General features: G+C 26.1%; 1 protein-coding gene across 3 annotated transcripts in view; it reads right to left on the minus strand.

Moving 5' to 3' along the window:
- LOC122502830 (protein tiptop-like) overlaps positions 1–22,927 on the minus strand; it is a 357,021-nt gene that overhangs the window by 153,780 nt on the left and 180,314 nt on the right. Inside the window, exon 1 of one of the 3 annotated variants that reach the window (XM_043613101.1) lies at positions 13,652–14,154. The exons of the other annotated variants lie outside the window; for them this stretch is intronic. The gene's annotated coding sequence lies outside the window, so the exon portion shown is untranslated. Of the gene's footprint in view, positions 1–13,651; positions 14,155–22,927 lie in introns of those variants that run through there. 3 annotated transcript variants of the gene reach the window in all.

Raw genomic sequence — 22,927 nt, forward strand, 5'->3', positions numbered from 1 at the left:
TATAAATATCAAAATAAGTTGCACTTTTTTACTAAAAATTGTGGTATTTTGTTGCAATGTTTGGAAGAATAGTCGAAAAAGTGGCAATTTTTTAAAATAAGTGGAAAAAAGTCTGAATTTTGAAGTCTATAATTTTCAACTAAAATTCATCTCTAAATCAATTATTTTAAATAATTTTCCAAAAATTCTTCGAGAATTAAATTATTTAAATACGAAAACTCAATTTTTTATAATAATTGTAACTATATGTCCATGTTTTTTTCTACATTTTATCAAGGTATAAATATTTTAAAAAAATAAATATGTAATCAAATTTTTGAAGAATTTTAATTGTAAATATGGTTATGATTTCTCCGACTAAGTCCAAAAAGTACATTTTTATTTGTTTTTAGTCGAAAATAATTAAATATTAAAAAATTATGATAAAAAACTTGTAAGAATTAAGTAGTTTTTAAAAATATATTAATTGAATTTTTCAAAAGAGTTTTTGTATTATTTAAAAAATTAATTAATTTGTTGATGAATTTCAATGAGATATTTTAAACATGATGTTTTTCTCCAAAATGTTAAAAATAATTCTAAAATGTTATTATTTAAATTAAAAAATTAGAAGCTAATTTTCATTTTTAAATTTACGTTTAAAGATTTTTCATTAAAATTGTTGATAATTCTATTATTTTCAAAGTTTGAAATTAAAATTCTTAAAAAGTTGTTTTTCAAAAATTGTAACAAAATACTTGAATAAATTAATTATTTTTAATTAAATTTTACAAAATTTCAATTATTCAAATTTTTTTTAATTGCCTATTTCGAAAATTTAAATAGAAAAATAATTTAAAAATAATTTTTGAAAGATTTGTTTATAGTTATTTTTTGCACTATAAAAATCGAAATGATTTACATTTAATACTAAAAAAATATGATATTTTGTTGCAATATTTGGAAGAAAAGTCGAAAAAAATCTCAATTTTCTAAATTTCCCTTAAAAAAAATTTTTTTTCCAGATATTTTCCTGACTTTACTGACTCTACTGACATGTGGCTACCCCTGAGGTCAAAATTCAAAATGTCGGAACAAATATGGCGGCCCAATTTATGAAAACTTAATGGATTCGTTTGAAACTTGTTACTGCATTTTTTTAGTGTACCTAATTCTTTATTTTTTCATAAAATAGTTTCCAACTTTTTCAAAAGAGGAGTTTGTAAAAAAATGGTGAAATAATTTTAATTTCTAGAGAAATCATGGTCGTATCCAAGATTTGAGAACGAAGTTCCCGACTTTTTGGTGATATTTTTTTTCGTGTAAACTTCCCTGTACGCAGAGAAAAGGTTTACTATGTTTAAGCTAAAAGTTCGCAAATTTTGTTATTTAGAACAGCTAAAAAGTTTGCTGTGAGATTATAAAGTTGTCCTCTAATAGTGAATTTACTTAAATTTTTACTGATGCCATTTGTCATAGCAAACTATTCGGCTGTCTTTGCTAACATTTTAAATGTGGTAGATAATTTCTAGGAAATTGACAACAAACATCCGTTAAAAGCAGACCACATTTTATTGTTTCTCGTGTGACTTCCCTGGCCGCTGGAGACCCTGAAAACTTAACAGAATTTTGATAAAAAAAATGTCAATACACTTAGTCTCTAATAATAGAGTTCACATATTATATTACTATAGTAAATCCAAAAGCTATACTAATAATCTATCTTTGGCATTCACGAAAAAAAAATTTTAAAACGAAAATTAATTATATGGAACTTTTTTTTATATAAATTAAATTATATAAAGAATTACTAAAGAGAAGATTGACAATACACAATAAAAGAAATTTTATGTAGCATATTTTTAAAAACTTTTGATTTTGAAAAGAAATCAAGGCTTCCACTATAACCATGAGAAACAAAAATTGTATAATTTTTAATATTTTTAGAAATTTTATCACACTGGAGTGAGAAATACAAATATTCTCCAATTTCGGGCCTCAGATCGACTTTAAGGCTCAAAAAAAGTCGCTTCAGTTAAGATAAAAAAAAAAAGTCGTTTATTTAATTCAGTGTTGTCCAAAAAATTTTATTTTGTATTTCCTTGACCTTTCACTAATTTCTAAATTAAATTATTCAAAACTTTAATAGTTTTGTAAAATATATATTTAAATGCTTCTAAAATAAAAATAAAATTTAAAAAATTCTGAACTTTAATAATTCTAAAATTCAATTATTAAAATACAGAAATTCAATTTTTTACAATAATTGTAACTGGGACTGTCCATGTTTTTTTTAAATTTATTAAGGTATAATATTTTCAAAAAATCATAAAAAAGATATTTTTAAAATTAATTTTTTTAAAAATATTTTAAAATAATTTTTTAAGGACGATAGTCATTTAATTACGTATACAATTGAAAAATTTCCAAACAATTGTAATTTGGTAAAATCTTTTAAAAATATAAAAACTAATTAATCTTTTTAAGAATTTTAATTATAGATTATTTGAACATGATTTCCGCAAAATTTTAATAAGTCAAAAAAAGTAAATTTTTAAAAATTCTAGTTTTATACTTTGTTCAAAGATGCTGGAATCTTATAAAATTATGATAAAACAATTCTTAGAATTAGTTTTTTATAAATATTGTAATATAATATTTCTCGAAAATAATTGCATTTCTTAAAATATTTTTTGACCTATAATTAGAAAAAACAAATTAATTTTTTTAAGAATTTTAATTCAAAATTTTTAACATGATTCTTTTCTTCAAAATGTTAAAAATAATTTTAAAAAATGTTAATGTTAATATTTTTTGAATGTATTTAAATTTTTAAAAAATTAATTCATATTTTGTTGAAAATATATATATATATCTTAATAACTTAAGAAAAAAAAACATAAATAGTTACAATTTATAAAAAATTGAGATTTCGTATTAAAAATTTAAATAGTTGAATTATTCTAGAAGAACATTCGGAAAATCATTTAAAATAATTGATTTAAAGATGAAGTTTAGTTGAAAATTGTAGAAAATGGTTCTGAATATGATTTTGATAACTTTTTAAACTAAAAAAGTTTATAAAATTATAATTTTTGTAATCATGTTGTGAATTAAGAATTCATTTGTGTATACTTGAAAGTTCAAATTTTTCAAACTTTATTTGTTATTCTGGGTATTTTTTTACATGTGTATAATTTGAAGCATTGATTTCTACAAATATAAAATTTTTTGCATTCAGCGATAGTAGGCCATTTCTATTATTTTTAAATCTTATCAAGCTCATACAATATATTGGAACAAGTTTTTAACTTAAGCTTATTACCAATTTTATTTTACACACATATATATAAACTAACTTTCGATTACAAATATATTTGTCATGCAAGAAGAATAGTTTGAGAATTAATTTAAGAGCACAATTGTGGTACACTTGTAAAATAAAAAGTTGTATGTATAATTAAGCTTCTAATATAATTTAAAAAAAGCTATTTCTGAAATTTCACCACGGACGATAACTGTTTCTTGTCAATAAGTATGTTTGCTTAAATAATTTATAGCGAGGATGAGAATGCGAAGTGCCCGTGCGTGATGGATCGATGAATTATTTGTTTATTTTTCTAAACTCGGTTTCTTAACGGCTAAATCTGTCTACAAGTTGGATTATTTTTTTGGAAATGCTCGTATTATGAAAGACTGCTCATTCAATTGAAATGTATAAAAACATTCATTTATTTAAAATTTTGAATATACTAAAAAATGAAATATCATAAGTTGTTGGAGAATGAAGTGATTAAGGAAAGAGAAATGTTCGTTAATGGTATAGGTCAGTTATTTTTCGAGTGCCACAAAATCGGACGACACTGCTCAAAAATAATTTTCATCGCGGTATTGTACTCTCTCTCTCTCTCTCTCTCTCTCTCTCGCGTGTGCCAACAATATCACACACACATGTTTAGATGTATTCAGAAGTGCGATCTCGAATACAACGTGACTGCAGTTCGTAGTTTACTGTGTGTTATCCGAATGTCACGCTCTCGTACCGTCCAAGCGTTCTGCAATTGATCATGTTTTCATGTTTCATCCACAATGCTTTGTGCTTGTGATCACTTCTTGGCTGTTTGTCAGTTGATCTTCATCTCTCTCACTCTTTATTTCCCTCGCGCCATTTCTCTTCATCGACTCAGTGCCACTTTGTTTTTAATTAAAAATAATAATACACAGCGAAAGTCAACGATAAAATCTATTTACTTTATAATATTAACCCTATATTGCGACTTTATTTTTAATATCTGTCGAGACAGTTCTATTTATTGCAAAAATATTTTTCGATGTAATAACTTCTTGTAAACTAGGAATTAGACCATTACATGGTTATTTTATTTCGCATAAGTTCTAAGTCATTTTTTCTTTTTGGAAAAGAGTTTGGTTTTGACAACAAAAACACTTGGTTTTTTAAATACCAACTAGAGATGTTTTGTTCTGTTTATTTTAATCTGCAAAAAGTGTGCAGACATTCCTCAGACTATTTCAGCTGTCACTATTATTTTGACTTTCAGTTGTTAGATTATTTTGACAGCTGTTGAGCATTAGTAAAAAAAGGAATAAAGCATTTTTAAAAAACTTAAATAATTGACCGGCAATAAACTATGTACGAGTTACTCAAAATGATCTTTACCTGATAAAGTGTCAAGTCTCAATATTGTTTGAGATTTTACAGTTCTAATTTTGGAACGACTATAGTATTAATTACTATACTATGTATTAATTACAATTGAGGGTCTCGGATATAATGATTTTTCGACTGTTTTAAAAAAATGCGACTTTTTCCGACTTATTTTCAAAAACTTAAGTTTAATTGAAAAATATTTTTTGCTTCATTTAAAGAAATAATATTTTTAATTATGTTATGGTAGATAATTTCTATATATTAGGATTAAGCTTACAAACTAATTTCAATTAAACAAAGTCACTTAAAATTATTTTTCTATTTGAATTAAGTATAATGTTTTCTCAGTGTAATTAAAAAATTGTTGAATAATTGAAATTTTGTAAAATTTAATTGAAAAGAATTGATTTTTTCAAGTATTTTATTACAGTTTCTGAAAATCAACTTTATAAGAATTTTAATTGCAAATTTTGAAAATAATTATTAAATTCTTAACAATTTTAATGAAAAATCTTTAAATGAATATAAACATTAAAATTAATGAAAATTAGCTTATAAAATTATACACGAAAAGAGAATATAATTATATTCAATTTTGTAAAAGTATTATATAAATTGGGGGAAAAACTAAACCTCTATGAAATTTAGTAAAGTTAAAGAAATTAATAAATATTCTTGATTTTTGATACCTATAATTATACTAAATTTCACATAAGTTTTTTTAAAATTTAGTATTTTTTATATCAAAATTTTGCTTTGTCGCACTTTTTCCCCAATTTGTAAAATACTATAACAAAATTTAATATATGTATTCTTTCTCCGAGTATTAAAATATATTTAAAAAAAGTGATTCTTTTTTAAAATTCGATTATTTTGAATGCTGTCGATCAGATATTTCCGAATATTTAAAAACAATTTTTGAAAAATTAATAGTTCTTGAATTATATATAATTGAATTTCCAAACAATTAAAATTTGGTAAAATCTTTTGAAAATAAATTAATTTTTGAAAAATATAAATAAAAATAATCAAATTTTTGAAAAATTTCAACTGTAAATAATATGAAATTTTTGCTAAATTATAAAAAAGTTAATTTTACAAAAATTTTAATTTATTTTGTTCGAAAATAATTGAATCTTACAAAATTATGATAAAATACTTCTAAAAATTCGTTTTTAAAAATATTGTAATGTAATTTTTCGAAAACATATTGAATTTATTACAAAAAATTTTTGTAGGTATAATTTAAAAAAAAACTAATTAATTTTTTGATGAATTTTAGTTAAAAATTTTGAACATGATTTTTTTTCTCAAAAAATGTTAAAAATAATTTTAAAATGTTATTATTTTTTGTATGTATTTTAAATTTTCGGAAATATATGTAATTGAAAACACTAAAGGTATTTAATTTTAAAAAAATTAGAAACTAATTTTCATTAATTTTCATTTTTGAATTTACAATGAATGATTTTTTATTAAAATTTTTGATAATTCTATTATTTTCAAAATTTGCTATTAAAATTTTTAAAAAGTTGATTTTCAAAAATTGTAACAAAATACTTGAAAAAATTAATTATATTCAATTAAATGTTATAAATTTTCAATTATTCAAAATGATTTTTATTATAGCTATATTTTACAAATTTAAACATGTTAAAAAATGATTCAATAATAATTTTAGAAAGATTTGTTTATACCTAGTTATTTTTTACACTGTAAACATTAAAAAAAAATGTTGCATTTTATACTGAAAAATGTTACATTTTGTTGCAATATTTGGAAGAAAAGTCGAAAAAAGTCTTAATTTTCTTAATTTGTTAATTTCCCTGATAAAAAATTTTTTTCCCTGATTTTACTGATAAAATTTTGTTTTTCTGACATTTTCCTGACTTGACTGACATGTGGCCACCTTGAATATTATTAAAGCAGTATAAATGAAGAATAATATAAAATCGACCGATTCCATAGATTTGCTTGGAATTTTTTGTTGTTTCATAGGCTACTCATTTCGAACCCAGGATTTTTCAGTGTATGGTTAATAGATTTTAGTGGCTTAGAGGGACCAAATATTAATTCATAAATTTTGAAAAATAAAAAATTCTTTATAGCATTAAAAAGTATCATTTTTATAATTTGAGTACGTATGTAGTGCAAATTTAATTGAAATTGGCTAAATAATAATTGAAAATTTATTAGAGAATAATTTAATACACACAGAAAACACGTATAGTGGAACTTACATCCAATATTGCTATTTGATTCAATCGTCAATGCACCTTTGTCAAGCATCAACAGACGTGTAACAAGTGACAGGACGTCTTCGATCAACTGACATACAATCCACTTTGTCTGGATCCGAAAGCAGGTTTATTATTTTTTCAATTCTTCAATCTACATTTCATCTCTGTGACCAAATTAAAAATAAAATAAAAATATACTTATTTATAAATTTATATTTTAGTTTAGTTCCATTTTCATGCTTATAATTGTAACAATTTTTATTCTCTACCCTAATAAGATTTTTTGAGAAAAATTTTTCCACAACAATTATTTGGAATATTCTCCAAATCTTTAGTAAAACTTTGTTCCAAAAATTTTCTAAATATTCTCCAAACTCTTGGGAAAAATTATTCTTCAACAATTTTTTTTCAATTTTGAAATTTTTGGAAAAGTACTTCCCAATAAAAATTTTCCTAATCGCATTTGAGAATTTCTTCTTTTTTTGTGAATTTTACAATTAATAATAAATTTTCCCAAGTTTTAAAAAAATAATTGTACTGCATAGAGATTCTTTTAATTCCAGAAAATATTTTTTATTAATACAAAACTGTTTTACAAAATATTTTTCCACAAACCATAATAAACAATTGTGAAGAACAATATAATAAAATAGCATAAATATTATATTGGATTAATTATAACTCACATCTTATAATTAAATGTAATTCCGAGAAATAGACAATCGTCAAAATAACTAATAATACACACAAGTCGATTAATTAATTGAAAAAATTAACTATTGTTGTTCACTATTGTTCACTAGATTTATAAATAAAATGTAACATTTTACATATATTTATTTTGAATTAAATTTTAAACACTTATTTTTTATTCAAAACATTCATGTTGTATTTTTTGTACTATTAGTAAAGGTGTCAGTAGTCAAAGACATTTGTAGTCAGACTTATAGAATTATCTTTCATAGTTTTAGTGCGTCAGTAGTATAATTCATTTGTGACGCTCCACGAGAAAAGGGACCTTATTTACTCTTGTCATAAGGTCCCTTTTCTCGTGGAGCGTCACATTTGTATTTAGACACAATTTTCCAAATTTTCGCACTCGTAAAAAAATTAATTTTAATTTAACAAAAAATGTATACTTGTAATTTCGTTATCAGTAGTAAAAGTCAATTATAGAGAGACTTAAAAACAGCAAAAAAAGTTTGTTGTAATATTTTAACACTAAAATAAATTAAATAATGAAAATAATTCATCAAGGAATTATTTTTCCAAAATGTTTTACAAATGATTTGGTTTTGAGTTAAAAAGATTTTTGTTATAGAAAAAATAATCTAAAAATACATTACATATTTTAATCTTTTTTGGTGTAAAATTCGAGCTGCAATGCTTCTTCATACTTTATCGGTTACTATAAGGATAAAATAAATATTATATTTAACACTTTTTTAAAATTCTATATAAAATTTTTTTTTTATCAAAATAGTATCAGTAATATTTGAATCTGAAAAGTTTGACAATTAACGTACCTAAATGGATTTCAATTTTAAATTCACTCTAAATTAATTTAAAATTACCTAACACCTTTTGTTGCTAAAAAAAACTCCTAAAATTACAAAAAAAATGTTAAAGCTCTTTCAGTTTAATATCATTTTTAAAAATTTTGTACAAAAGGGTTTTTGAGATGTCTGATTACGAAATTGAGGTTAGATTTGCCAAATTAAAAATGGCGGATTTATTATGGCGGTTGTATTTTTTAAATTTACTTGAAATCGCTTGAAACTTGTAAATCGGGGGTTTTTGAGGTCGCTGATTATGAATTTGAAGTTGTATTTACAAAATAAAAATGGCGGATTCGAAATGGAGACCGAAAATTTTAAAAAATCATCAGATTCGCAACAAAAGGGATAGTTTCAACCCTTAAATCATCTTCTTTGCCGATAACAAAAAATATATCTTTTATTTTTCCGAGTTCTAAGCATGTGCCAAGTTTCAGCCAAATCGGTCACTGACACACTTGAAAAGGTTCACTTGTTAGACTGCGATTTTGACTAAAAAAACTTACATTATTTTTATTTTAAGCCCAAAAATGAGTTGAATTCAAGAAGAAACGTGTTTAAGCTGTAAAAGATTTAAGATATTGCTTTTACAGTGCTCAGTTCATAAAAAATGTCAGGGAAATTGATGAATTTTCCGGATATTTTACTGACATTAAAATGATATTCTCTGACAAAATTTATTTTCACAGGAAGTAATGAAATTTTAAGAAATAAAAATCTATAAAAAATATATATCAAAATTGCATATATAAATAAAAAAGGACGTAGTTGATAAAATCAAGTTTATTCTATATTTTATTAGAAAAATCACATGTTTGGTTTGAAATAAATAATTTTAATTTTTGTATAATTTTAAAGAACTACCCTGACGGAATAAAATACCCTTTCCCTGACTGCTGAGTTTAAAATTTATCAAGGAATTAAACTCACAATCAAATATAAAACTTCATGAGTAAAAAAAAATACAATAATAAAATCGAATTTAAAAATTTAAACAGAATTATTTAATTAAATAAATTAGAATTACTTTACAGAATTACTTTAAACAAGAATTATTGCAACTAAAAAGAAGCAAAAAATTATGAAAACAGCGTTGAAGATTTTTCTGTTTCAGTTTGTTTTTCAGCTTTCTCTAAAGGAAGGATTAATTTAGTATTTGTTGACAACTACTTAGGATGTGATGATAGTAGGTTAAAATTAGGATGGATGATATAAATGTTAAATTATTAATTAACTTCGCAGAAGTTACACATCATTAATAGAGAATATGATACATCATACACTGCAAGTTAGGTGAGGTTGAAATCCAAAACATTTTAAAAGACAAAAAAAAGAATTTTTTCCAAGTTAACTTTTCTCCTATTTTAATCCACACATTTTTGAAGAAATTTAGACTTTCTTAGGAGATATATAGTTAGCAACGAATGCAATTTAAGAAAGTAGACATTATTAAGAATTGCTGTCAAGTTTTATTATTAACAGTTTTATCTTTGTGATCATTTCATTAACACTTTGCTTCTTATTTAGTTATTCAAATTATTATATTTTTAATATCACTAAATCAACAACTTTTCATAACTAATTCATAAAATGTGCAATGTCAGGTGAATTGAAGTATTTTTAAATGTTCTATAAGTTGATTTGTATTAGTTAAAAAATTAGAAAAAAATTTCAAGTAAAAATTTAAAAGATTCTCTATTTTTTTGCATCAAATTTTTAAATACCAATAATTTAACAATATTTGAAGGTAATAAGTTCTCCAATAGGTCAATCGATGCGTTTTCCTATAATTGCTTACGATTGTTAAAAAATTTAACAAAGATTTTTTTATCAAAACAAGTCATATTTAAATTTTTTGATTTTTAAAAATTTAATATCATTGGATATAACATAATTGGAAAATGTTTGTTAATGTGTCTAAATATGCATCTCAATAATCTTTTGTCAAATGAAAGAAAGATATTTAAAGTTGACTGAACATTTTTTTTTTAAAGTTATAAGGAACTTTTTTCACGCAATGAAAAATAAAAAAAATATAATTGAGTTATGAATCGAACTCAAAATGCTCTCATTTTATGTTCTCCATGGGAGATTTATAAATTTAAAAGAAATTTAGTCTTGTATTTCTTTTTTGCTGTGAGCAATTTCACGTGAACTGATCCAATCAAAAAAATTAGATATTAAGGCATATTTATTTATTCAAATTGACTAAAGTTCTAGAAAAGTTAAGCGACTTAAATTTCTATAAAGTGAATTTTATTGCAGTTTTTCTGAACTATTCAATTTTAAGACTCTTTTTTCAAAAATCAAAGTCTCCAGCAAGGATGCGAGAAAAAAATCCCATCACTTTTTCCCTGACTTTTTACTATGACCTTATTCCTGCTTTCTTGGGACAAAAAAATGGTTACTAAAAGATTTAACAATAAATTAATATCACATAAGAGTAACAAATATAATAAAAACCATTTAAGTCTTGTTAGATTACAAAATTTTTTAATTCACAAACAATTTTTTTTTTTATAAATTTATAGAAATTTTCCTGACTTCCTGACTTTCCATGACTTCTCTGAAAATAAACCTTATATTTCAAATTTTACAGAAACTATTTCTTTTCTTATTTTTTTATAATTTTCATTGGAAAGCTGAGATTCTGTCCAATAAATTATGTAAAGTTGCAAAATGGGACAACAATGGGGTTTTAATAAAATAAACGAAAAGTGTGTAAATAGGTTTTTTTATTTTTTTAAAACCCACTGTTGCCTTATTTTTTATATTTACACAATTTTCTAGAAAAAATCTCAGCTTTCCAATGAAAATGAAAAAACATTTGAAGAAGAGGTAGTTTTTATTAAATTTAAATAATAAGGTTTATTTTTAAAAAAAGAGGGGTTAAAATTTTTTTTTTTTAAATTGATAAATACACAAACAATGCTTTGAAACTGACTTTAAAAAATTGAAATCTGTCATGAAGTTCAAGTCCACAACGTTGATCAACAAAAATTTATTTAATACATTCAAATATTATTTATAAATTTAATATTTAATTGTTAAAAAATTATCATCAATTTTTTTTCTAAATATATTTGTGGCAATATTGCTGCGTTATATCTATAATTAATTTACTTAATAAACCATTTTTTTTCGTTGATCAATGTTGTTGACTTCAACTATTGGTATCTGTCAAGTTTTGTCGAAATTATATCTGATTTGAAATTAATATTTTTGCTCAAAATGGCATAACTGCAATCCCTATTATTTACACAATTAATTTTTATAAAAGTTAATATATTACGATTTTATTTTTCTTATGCCGAACAACAATTTAACAAAGTTTTAAGCTATTTCTAGAAAATTAAAATTTTTACTTGATCGTTTCACGTGGAATTGCGCTTTTCTGAGACACTGAGACTGTTGTAATGTAAACACACACATAATACGGACACTTAAAAAAAAAAAAATTTTTGCCTCCTTAGGTCAAATTACGTCGAAAAATATCAAAAAATCACTATCGAAATTATCGAAGAACACAACACTTTCTTTATGATGAAGCAATTTACATAAAAACACAATTCCGCACTATTAATTATGAGAAGAGTATTTTTTGCAAAATTTTCAAGTGCGGCAGGATATTGTTCGGAAAGTGATGGAGTAATTAAGTAATCGCTTCACTGTAAATTTGAAACTATATTTCCCGCAAGTTGTGTCAAACATGGAAGGGGAGACGTGCTAATCATTCCTAACTCAACGATAGTTACATGTGTATCAATCACTGCACTAGATCATATCTTTGTACCACCACGTTTCACACTGTTTACTACGAATTTGTTCAATATTTTTTTATTTAATTTTTTCTATTCTGTGTAAAGAAAAAACTTTTATTTTTTTCCCGTAAGCTTACAAAGCTAAACTTAGCTTAAAAACAAATTAATGTTATAGACATTTTTTTGTAGGTCTGTCCGCACTGATTATATTAAATTGTTTACGATTTTCACTAATTTTGTTTAGATTTGAAATATTTACAAACGTACACAAAGATTTTTCTTATTTCTTCATTGATTTGAACAGTTCAAGATATGCCGGTTTTTCATATTTCTTCATTGATTTCAACAGTTAAAGATATGATATGTTTTCATATTCATCAGAAATAGGTTGTGAAATTAGGAAAACACAAATAAAATAGAGTAAGGAAGGATTTTCTTTTGCCGTGTTTTGTAACTTTTTTCTAAAACAAAACAATTTTCACTTTCACAAATTTTGTCACCTGACGGAAGAACTTTCAAAAATTTCCAAAAGAAGGAAAAAGATTAACATGTCTAATTAGAAACCTGAAACCATTTATCGACTTCTGCAATAACAATACCCATTGTCCCCACACTTCCCCGAACTCACAAAAAAAAAAAATTGCGCCGAATCACTGGAAACGAAAAAACACGAGTGCATTGAGAGAGGCTTGTGAGTATTCTTCTAATCGTGAATGTGCATCTCTTCACTGTCACAATCAATTCAACACCACGCGACTACACGTCTACTCATTCCCGCCTTTAGCGTTTTTTTTTAAATTTCTACCGCACACCCTTCAAAATTCACCTTCCTTTATTCACTTTAATTTATTCACCTTAATTTGCAAGAACTCGCAACAATTCATTAAGAAATTCATATTTCTTCAGTTCTTTATACTGAAGCAGTTCACGTAATTATGGGAATAAAGGATCCGGATCTTAAAAGGGTACACATACCATTCGAAATCAATGCTGCATGTACCCTTTTCAGACCTGGAGCCTAAAAGATTTAATTTTGTTTCTAGAATTAATTTCTAAAAAGCAAACAATCGGTTGCTTTGTACTTCATAAGCTGATAAGCTAAAATTACAACGAAGCAAACTTTTGGACTTTTTAACTTCATACCGCAGAACTGCGACATTTTTCACATCGGACCAACTATAATCTATTTTGCGTGTGAGAAAATGCTGGTTGAAAAAAGGAACGATTGTATTGACAGTGTAAATATGACATCACTCACTCACACTGAAGATAAGTATGCATCACCACTTTTGAGTTACGTCAATCTTATCTAGTTACGATAACAGTATCGAGGTAACATGTTGAGGTTTAACATGTTTCGAATTTAGAATCCAATGACCGCTGATCATTGGGAAAATAAATTAGCGAAAATCAGGAAATTAGTAAAATGCGGTGGAATTCACTCACCACAAGTAGTGGTTCCAAGAATACGTAATCCGAAGTGATCACTGAAAAAAATTAACAGGTATCAGGCCAGGAAGCAAGTGACCCGATAGTGGGGACTCTAAATGCACATCATCCCACCACAGTGACACCATATCACACTATAAACTGTTTCAACACTGTATAAGCACATATCACGAACCGTTGCGTAGTATTTAAAAATCAAGTTTCATTGAATTATCCATGTTATGAAAATAAAATATGTCATCAACTTGAGATGAGAGATTGGCACTTGCGTCACAAAGAAAAAACTTTGTCAATCACAATATTTTGCACCCGGGATGTCGTCACCCGAGTGAATCGTGAAAAAAAGGATACACATCCTTACGCAACGGCAGCACGTGGCGCACTGACGGCTCGGATCGCTCCGCGGCTCGCACCCCCACCACCCGACTTTTTTCCACTCCCCACCCGTTTGGCAATGTTAGTTCTCCTTACCTCTCCCTCCCACAACCCTGACCTATCCCCACTACTAGGGTGGAGCGCCGCGTTTCTCCCCACCATCTGCTTTCCACCCACGCCCCCATCTCACTTATCGCTAGTCCAGTCCCGCTCTTCTCTCCTTCTCTCGCATTTACTCTCTTTCTCTCTCTCTCTCTCTCACTCCTTCCTTCTCTTTCTCCTCCCGTTGATCCCTCTCTTTTCACTTCTATCACGCCTTCTCTCCGATCCTTCTGTCTATCTTCGTCCGCGGATTTCCGCAAGTTTGCTGCAGCAATTTCCAAGTAGCAAGGTTCTGTCTAGTTTTCCCAACTTTTTTCTACGTCACGCTCCTCCTCGTACTTTTCTCTCATTCACCAACTTCAAGAAACAAGATTTAAGAGACACTACTGCGTATATTCGAAAATCTTAAGTAATCTGATTGATTGGCAATTTTTTTTTTTTGTTTTCAAACAAAAGACTAATTTTACGTAAGTACGGTTTACATATTTACTTACAGAACTTTTTGCAGAGGAAAAATTTGCCAAAGAAGAGAATCTTAAACCATGATTGAACTTTGACGTCAGAACTAAAGATTCGGAACTATCTTTAAGAGGAGTATGTATTTCTATCTTCCAAATTCTTTTGTTTGATTTTTTTTAAATGAATTCATATCTCAAGAATTTTGTGTTAAAATTTCAAGTCGATCGGAGAAAAATTGAGGAAGTTATATGAGAATTTGACAGTCCATTGCTTCAGATCGGATTTCTGTGTCTGTTCGACAGCAAGCGGCGCACGACATTCGGAGAAGGAAGCGTTTTGCGTAGACAAATGCAAAAAGATTCTCTAGATTATCTTGATGAAAGGTCTTTATAGGTCTGGCATCGAAAACTGTGTGTGTACGAATATAAAAGAAGAATTTTATTTTCAATTTTTTAGTGTGAAAAACTTTAAAGTGTTTTATAACCTAGTTTTGAAGTCCTTGCAACTTAATTAAAAATCTGTCCCTTATCCGCATCTTAAGAAATCAGAACTTTACCTAATAATAAAAATTTTGATTCTCACATTTTTAGTACCAGAAAAATTATTTTGTACAGCTGAGAGTCTATATTTTTATATAGTAATTGTGCTAACAGAATAATTTTGATCCAGTGCTAGAAAACAAATCAAAATCGCCTGTCCGTAAGTTTCATATTTTTAAGTAATTACCGCAAATTTTGAATATCATACCTGATTTTTAAATAACCTAGTGTAGATAATTGCCTTATTAAGCGTTAATAGTATTGTTGATATGTATAGTTTCTTAAAAAAAATAACAACATTCTATCACGTCTATAATTTGTATATACGGTTGGTGGCAAAAAGTAATAGTAACGCTTCGTCGAGCACACCATGTCAGTGCGGTATCCCCATCAAAAAATTGTTCATATTCTTAATATGTTTTAAATATTATTGTATCTCATTTTCAGTTATTACATGTACTTTGAACACCGTAACGATTTTAACTTAAAAATAAAGTCTTTATTTTTCGAAATTGAGAAATGAAGCAAAATCTCATTGATGTCCCCTCAAAATTCTGTTTCTTGCATCTTATTATTTTATTTTTAATAAATTTGTGTTAAATTTACTTCTTATATACAGTTAATGAAGATTTGATACTGAATTGTAATTTATAAGCTGATTTTATTCTCATGATTCAAAAAAAATTATCTGTGCAATCTTTGAAAAATGTCAGTGCGGTGTCCCTCAATGTTCATATGTTTTTTGGGTCTTCAAAAGTATATCATTTATGGTAAAACTCATTACAAATATTTTTTTAGTCGCATGTTGAAACATTCATTATTGTAATTTGAAATATTTCCACTTTTTAAAGTTGTAAGAATTTATTTGAGAAAAAAATAAATAACAAAAACAGAAAATTTCTTATCATTTCTGCCTATCGTTTTTCACCTGGTGAAAATTAAAATTTGCTTCCACCTGCTCGACCACTATTATTTTTGTCCATCATATATTCTAGTCAACCAAAATAGAGTATCGTTGAGTTCAAAAACCAACATTGAAAAATCAAACTTTAGGATTAAACATGACATTTTAATTTTAATCACCCGTACGCATATGATGCAAATATGCAATGTCAGTTTTGAAATTTAATGTACATTTTCATTAAGATTATATACATTAATATACACTTATATTAAACTAGCTGTCGTTTATACTAATACATTTAATTTTTGTCTTAATATTGCTCAAAACATCTTTAAAAAATAAATCTAGAAGTAAAATAACAAAACTTACTAAGTTTATATACCTAGTAGCATAATGATAGTATCATATCACAGATGACTAATAATTCTTGACATCCTGCAATATCATTTTTTAGTTTATTTATTAGATGACATAATCTTTATCAGGAATCCAAAAAATACCCGTTCGAAAGTTAAATGCATAATGATTTACAACTTTTAGTTTTTTGATTTACGTTCATCAAATTGAATAGTAAACATTATAATCTTGTATTTTGTAATTTCAATATTAAACTTTCAGATATTCGAATCTAAAAATTTTGAATTTGCAATTCTGAATTGCATTATTTTGACGTTAAAATCTTAATCAGAGACCCTAAAAATACTACTGAATTAATAAGCTTGACAGTAATTGGTATCAATTACATATAATTTTTTCGGTTTTTCGATTTCGAAAACATTTTTATACTTTTACATCTTAGTTAGAGGATAGTATTTTCCGCAAAATTATGCTAAAATGTTACTAAATACGATGTAATACTCAATTATAGAAAGTTTAAATGCAATCCATTAAAACATGTAAGATTTGAAACTTTTCGATGTTTGGAATGTGTCGAAAAAATTTAATATCTTCCGTTTTAATTAATATTTTTCTAAATCTGTAAATTTATAAACCTAACTTAGGTCAAGATCTAACACTCTCCAAAATTTGGTTTCAATCTGTTTAGCCGTTTTCATGTGATGCGTGAATAAAGATTCTGTGACATACATACATGAAACTTTTTTCTTTTAAACATTTATTTTAAACTCTCATGTATGAGTATACGATTAATACTGAGCAGATTTCACAAAGTGCTTGCAATTAACTATGAAAAAGTTATTACTAGTAAATTATATTAAACGTTTTGTTGTAATTTTTAAATAAGAAATCAAAACAGGATCTAATAACAAAAGATCTTTGTACTCTACAATAATTTAATGCTGTGGGAATTTTTATAACAAATTTCCAATCTCTGAGCCTTTCGTAGGTCGATTCATTATAGTATTCCTAAACTCAAAAAAATCATGTAAATAGAGTATTAAAAATTAAACAAATATCTCACATAAAAAATTGTCTGCGAAATTTGCCCAAATTTTGGTAAATCAAACGAATACATATGCATTTAAAGATCTTTCCAACGTTTTATTCAAGTTATTGCTGATATCATCATAGACAATGCAATCAGTAGTCAAACAACAAGAATAAGTACTTTAGCTAATAATAATCATGTAGATCTTAGTTCAATTTTAAATCTTTAAATATTTTTGAATAAAAATGTACAAAAATATTGTTCAAATATTGTCCTATTGTATAAAAATTGGTTAATAGTATAACACCCTTTGTATCAACACAAAAAATTCTTAAAAACACGCTTTTTCACCGAATTAACCTTATCCCCCACCCTTTTAATATTACATATGCTTTGACGTCATTAGAACCAAAGATTCTCAACCATCTCTGTATAACATCATTAACGAACTTGAGTTCTTATCTCCAATTCTGAATCAAGTAAAATTTTAACTTTTTTAAATTAATGATTGACTTTTTGCTTTTGAATGAGTTAAAATTTCCTGATTCATCAGTCTTTTAACTTGAAAGTATCAAATTGGAACGAATTATAAAAACAAAAATATGGATCATATCTTTTAACTCGATTCAAAATTTATGTTATCAATTTGATTCAAATTTATGGTAACAATTAAGAGGGACTTGTTTACGATATGTGCATTTTTTCCATTTGAAAAGTGGAAGAAGCAGAATTAACAAAAAACAGAAAGCAAGATAAGGTATAAGACTTCGAGTAAGGAAGCAACGTTTTTTAAAATAATTGAAAGAGTCCTGGGAAAGAAATTAAAATTCACTGCCGAAATTTCGGGAGGTAAATTTATACATAATTTTTGGTGTCGCAGATAAAAATTACTCACATATTTTGAAAGTCAACTCTTGAAAATTATTTAACCCTTGGGCGGGCAACGGGGTCCATTGGACTCCGGTTGTTGTTTGTTAAATTTAGAATCTCAATAATTATTTTTATACTCTAATGCTTTAAAATTCATAATATAATAAAAGAAAACCACTTATACAAAAATCTACGTTTTTTAATTCACAGAAGCATCTAAATTTTACAGGGTCCACTGGACCCCGTACTTGCCCACTTAAATTAATATTTTCAGCTTGCCCGCCCAAAGGTGCCCAAGTGGTGCCATCTTCAAGGTTCACTTTTGTTGCACCTCAAAATGAGTCATTTTCCCAACTCATTTTAAGCTCAATTTTTTTTGTCTGCTTTTTAAAGAATTACTATATATTTGTTGATATTCTAAAAAAAATCCTAATTTTCGGTAATCGACACATCCTGAAATATCCATTCACTATGTGAGGGATTTTGCCTGTAACTCAATATGAAGTTAAAACGGTATCATTTTTGCTGTCGTTTAAATTGATTTGAACCTGTTTTTTGTGTATGTGTGATAGGTGCCATTTATAAAACTGGATTTATTTATTAGAATATTGCCAGCACTGTGTAGCGCAGTTGGCTCTAAAAAACAGAAATGCTCTTTGGATCCATTGCGTTAAATGTAAACAAACCTATTTTTTCGACTTTTTCGTTCAGCTAGAACATTAAGTACATGTGACAGGCCACGTGATTCAACACGTAGGTTTTTTTTACGTAAAATACTTGATGGATTGAGCTGAAATTTTGTGGAGAAGTTAAAAACAATAGATGAATTCACTGCAAATATATATGAATGGTGAAATAATGAAAAGGCGTCTACTATATCAATCAGTAAAGATTATCGCACTGATAATAAATTTATTCAGTTTCATCAACTGTCAGTAATTTCTTTAAAAAAAATAAGTGTATTATTTTATTAAAAATAAGAAATATTGTATTTTTTATTTATGAAGCAAACTGATTCATTTAGTACTTGTACTGATTAGTGAATATTCATTAATAAAATTTTAGGCTGAAAGTTGGATAATATTTGTTGATAATCAATTATAAATTTCACTGAAGAAAAGTCCGCTGAGGATCACGCATTTATTAATTGCTAGTAGAGTTTCATCATCAAAAGATGATTTACAAAAATGTATTTCGGTATTTTTATACTTTAATAACCCCAGTAAGGCAAGGCCATAAATCTAAATACCGCACACAGACGTTGAAGTTAAAACTCTTGGAAAGCCAAAAATATTCCTCTTTCTAGACTTTTTCTTTTCTAAATCATTGTCAGATCAGTTTGAAAAAAAACCTTGAAAGTTGTAAATCACCAATAAGAATAGATTAATACTGCAAAAAAAGAAAAAAAAAGGACAGAGGCATACTGTAAAAATGCCTTCTTGTCAGTCACAGTCCAGGAGTGCGAGTAAGGCATTCCTGTGCGACCCACGCAGAAAAGTAGATGTTCCAGTGCTTAGGACCAGCAAGATACCTACTATGCAGTAAACAAAGACTCATACCGGTACCGGCAGATTAGTACTGAGTCAAATGTATAAAATAACGATCGACTTAGTGCCACCTCAGTTTTTCTTGTTGATAAATGCCGGTACGGAACCAGTACTTAGAATTTAACTATAAATTCTTCTTCAAGAGTTTTTCTTCGTCAAAAGAGTTTTTATGGTTAATTTTTTTTAAGAGTATGCAGTTTACAAAATTAAATTGATCAATAATTGTTTTCTAAATTTAAACTTTTCATTTTGATTCATAGAAAATATAGTAAAATTAAAAGTCATTTTTTCAAACTATTAAACAATTTCTTGTTTTTTGATTTTCATATTTCATTCACACCGCAAAATTACTCTAATGGGACCACGTCTGAAAAAATAGTGTTATTGACCTAAAAAAGTTTTGCAATTATTTAAACAACTTTAAAGAAATTATAAGTTTAATTTTATCACTTGATGGTATTAATAATTCAGAAACTACAATAAAATTGAAAAAAAATAATTAACAAATTTTTATTCTTGTTATTAACAATTGGGGATTTTTATTACTTTTCTTGAAGAAATTAATTTCAAAAAAACTTTTTAGCCGATTTCAATGATTCAACCGGCATTATTTTTGTCTTGAATCCAACTTTCAAATAAAAATTATTTTGTTTAAAGATATTAAATTTTAATAAACAAAAAAATTGTTTATTTATAAAAAATATGTAAAAAACCACTTTACCCTTGAAATTTTAATTTGAAAAAAGTTCTACTTATTCTTTAAACCTTTCTGAACAATATAATTTTTTTTCAAATTAAAATTTCAAGGGTAAAGTGATTTTTTACATATTTTTTATATAAACAATTTTTCTGTTTATTAAAATTTAATATCTTTAAACAAAATAATTTTTATTTGAAAGTTGGATTCAAGACACAAATAATGCCAGTTGAATAATTGAAATCAGCCAAAAAGTTTTTCTGAAATTAATTTAAAAAAAAGTAATAAAAATTTTCAATTGTTAATAACAAGAGTAAATTTTTTTTTGGAAAATCCTTTTATATATAGTGATTTTTTACATAAAATGGTACAGAAAAATTAACATTTTAGGAAAAAATAAAAATTTAAAAGTTTTAGTTGTCACGTTTCAGAAATTCTTACTCAAATAAGATATTTTTGACAAATTAACTATAGAGTATTAATGCAATGTCTATATGTTTTGGAGTTAAATCGTATTCACGACATGATTTAAATATTCCATAAAATTATTTTTATAGTAATTTTTGGAGATGAAATCAATGGTCAAAAAATAAGAACAGTTAGAAAATATTCTGACACTTTTTGGATATTTATTTTTCTTAAAAATTGATGGATTTTAAAATCCATCCATAATTTTGTAGAAAATAGGTTTTTGTTTTCACAAAAAAAATTGACGAATGAAAAAAATTATTTTGTTATTTTTGAGAAATTTTTTTAATAAAAAAACATTGTTATCAGGTTGAAAATGCTAAATAAAACCCATTGTTATTCAATTTTTTATATGAAAATTCACTTGTTTATTTTTCTAATTATTTTCAAAATCATAATTTTTATTAAATAAAAAGTATAAAATACACTAAAAAATTATGATAAAATAATGATTTGAAATTAGTCGGAAAAATAAACAAGTGAATTTCTATATTTTAAAAAATTGAATAACAATGGTTTTTAGCATCTTCAACCTAAAAACAAAGGCTTTTAAAAAAAATGATTCAAAAATAATAAACATCAATTTTTTTATTCGGCATTTTTTTTGTGAATACAAAAACATGTTTTCTACAAAATTAAGAATGGACTTTAAAATCTATCAATTTTTAAGAAAAATAAAAATCCACAAAGGGTCAGAATATTTTCTGAACGATTTTATTTTTTGACTATTGATTTCCTCTTTAAAAATGACAATAAAATTAATTTTATGGAAGATTTAAATCATTTTCTTAATATAGTTCAAAATGCAGTCGAAGTCTCCCCTTAATTTTTCAAAATTTTTTTGACGGTTTTAACCCCTTCGCTGTGAAGAGAAAAATCTTTAAAGTAGGTCCAAAATGTTAAGAAATTTTTTGGCAACCAAAATTTGTGAGATTCAGTACACTTAAGTTTTGGGGGTCGCTGATGACGAATCTAAAGTTAGATTTTCAAAATTCAAAATGTCGGATCCAAAATGGCGGACGTATTTTGTTGAATTCATCGGATTAGCTTGAAACTCGTTACTGTAACTAACACGCGTAATAAATAAACGAAAGGTAAACACTTAGAAGTCGGATTAATACCTATTGTTTCTCGAATCAATTTGAGTAAATTAAATCCAAAGAATATTATAAATGTACGAGTGTCCAAAATTTTAATAAGACGAATATACGATAATAAGACGATTTTATTATAGAAAAGTTGATTAATGTAAAATATCAAAACAAAAGACGATATGCCTTGTGCAAATTACATTCTAAGAATAGGGAGTGTTCAGAAATCATGTCTTTATTTTGGAAAATCTCTGCTTTTATAAAAAAAGAAAGACTCAACTTAGGTATTTACTTATTTATCATGTATTTTTAAAAAAATTCTTATTTTTTTCGTTTTTTTACGAGCGATTTCAAGCGTAACGACTAGTTTCAAGCGAATCTGATAAATTCAAAAAATACGATCGCCATTTTGGATCCGCCATTTTGAATTTCGAAAAACTAACTTCATATTCGGAATCAGCGACCTCGAAAACCCCCGAGTAACAAGTTTCAAGCGAATTTAATAAATTAAAAAAAAATTAGTCCGTCATCGAAATTCATATTCGTAACCAGCGACGTCGAAAACATTTTGATATAATTGTGTGAGATATTATTTTGATATGATAATGTATGCTGCCTGAGATTTAATATAATAAAAGTATCATTCAAAACAGTCTACTGTTGAGCAGCCATATTGGATTTTGGTTTTCGAATTTTCGAAATTTGACTTCAGATTCGGATTCAGCGTCGAAAATACCATAAGTAACGTATGTCTGACGTAAATTTACTTGTTTTTTCTGCCTTTTATCAATTTTGTTGTATGTACGTCTATAGACGTACCTCACACTGGAAGCC

Source organism: Leptopilina heterotoma, unplaced genomic scaffold, assembly GCF_015476425.1.
Source record: "Leptopilina heterotoma isolate Lh14 unplaced genomic scaffold, ASM1547642v1 Lhet_24, whole genome shotgun sequence".
Lineage (NCBI taxonomy): Eukaryota > Metazoa > Arthropoda > Insecta > Hymenoptera > Figitidae > Leptopilina > Leptopilina heterotoma.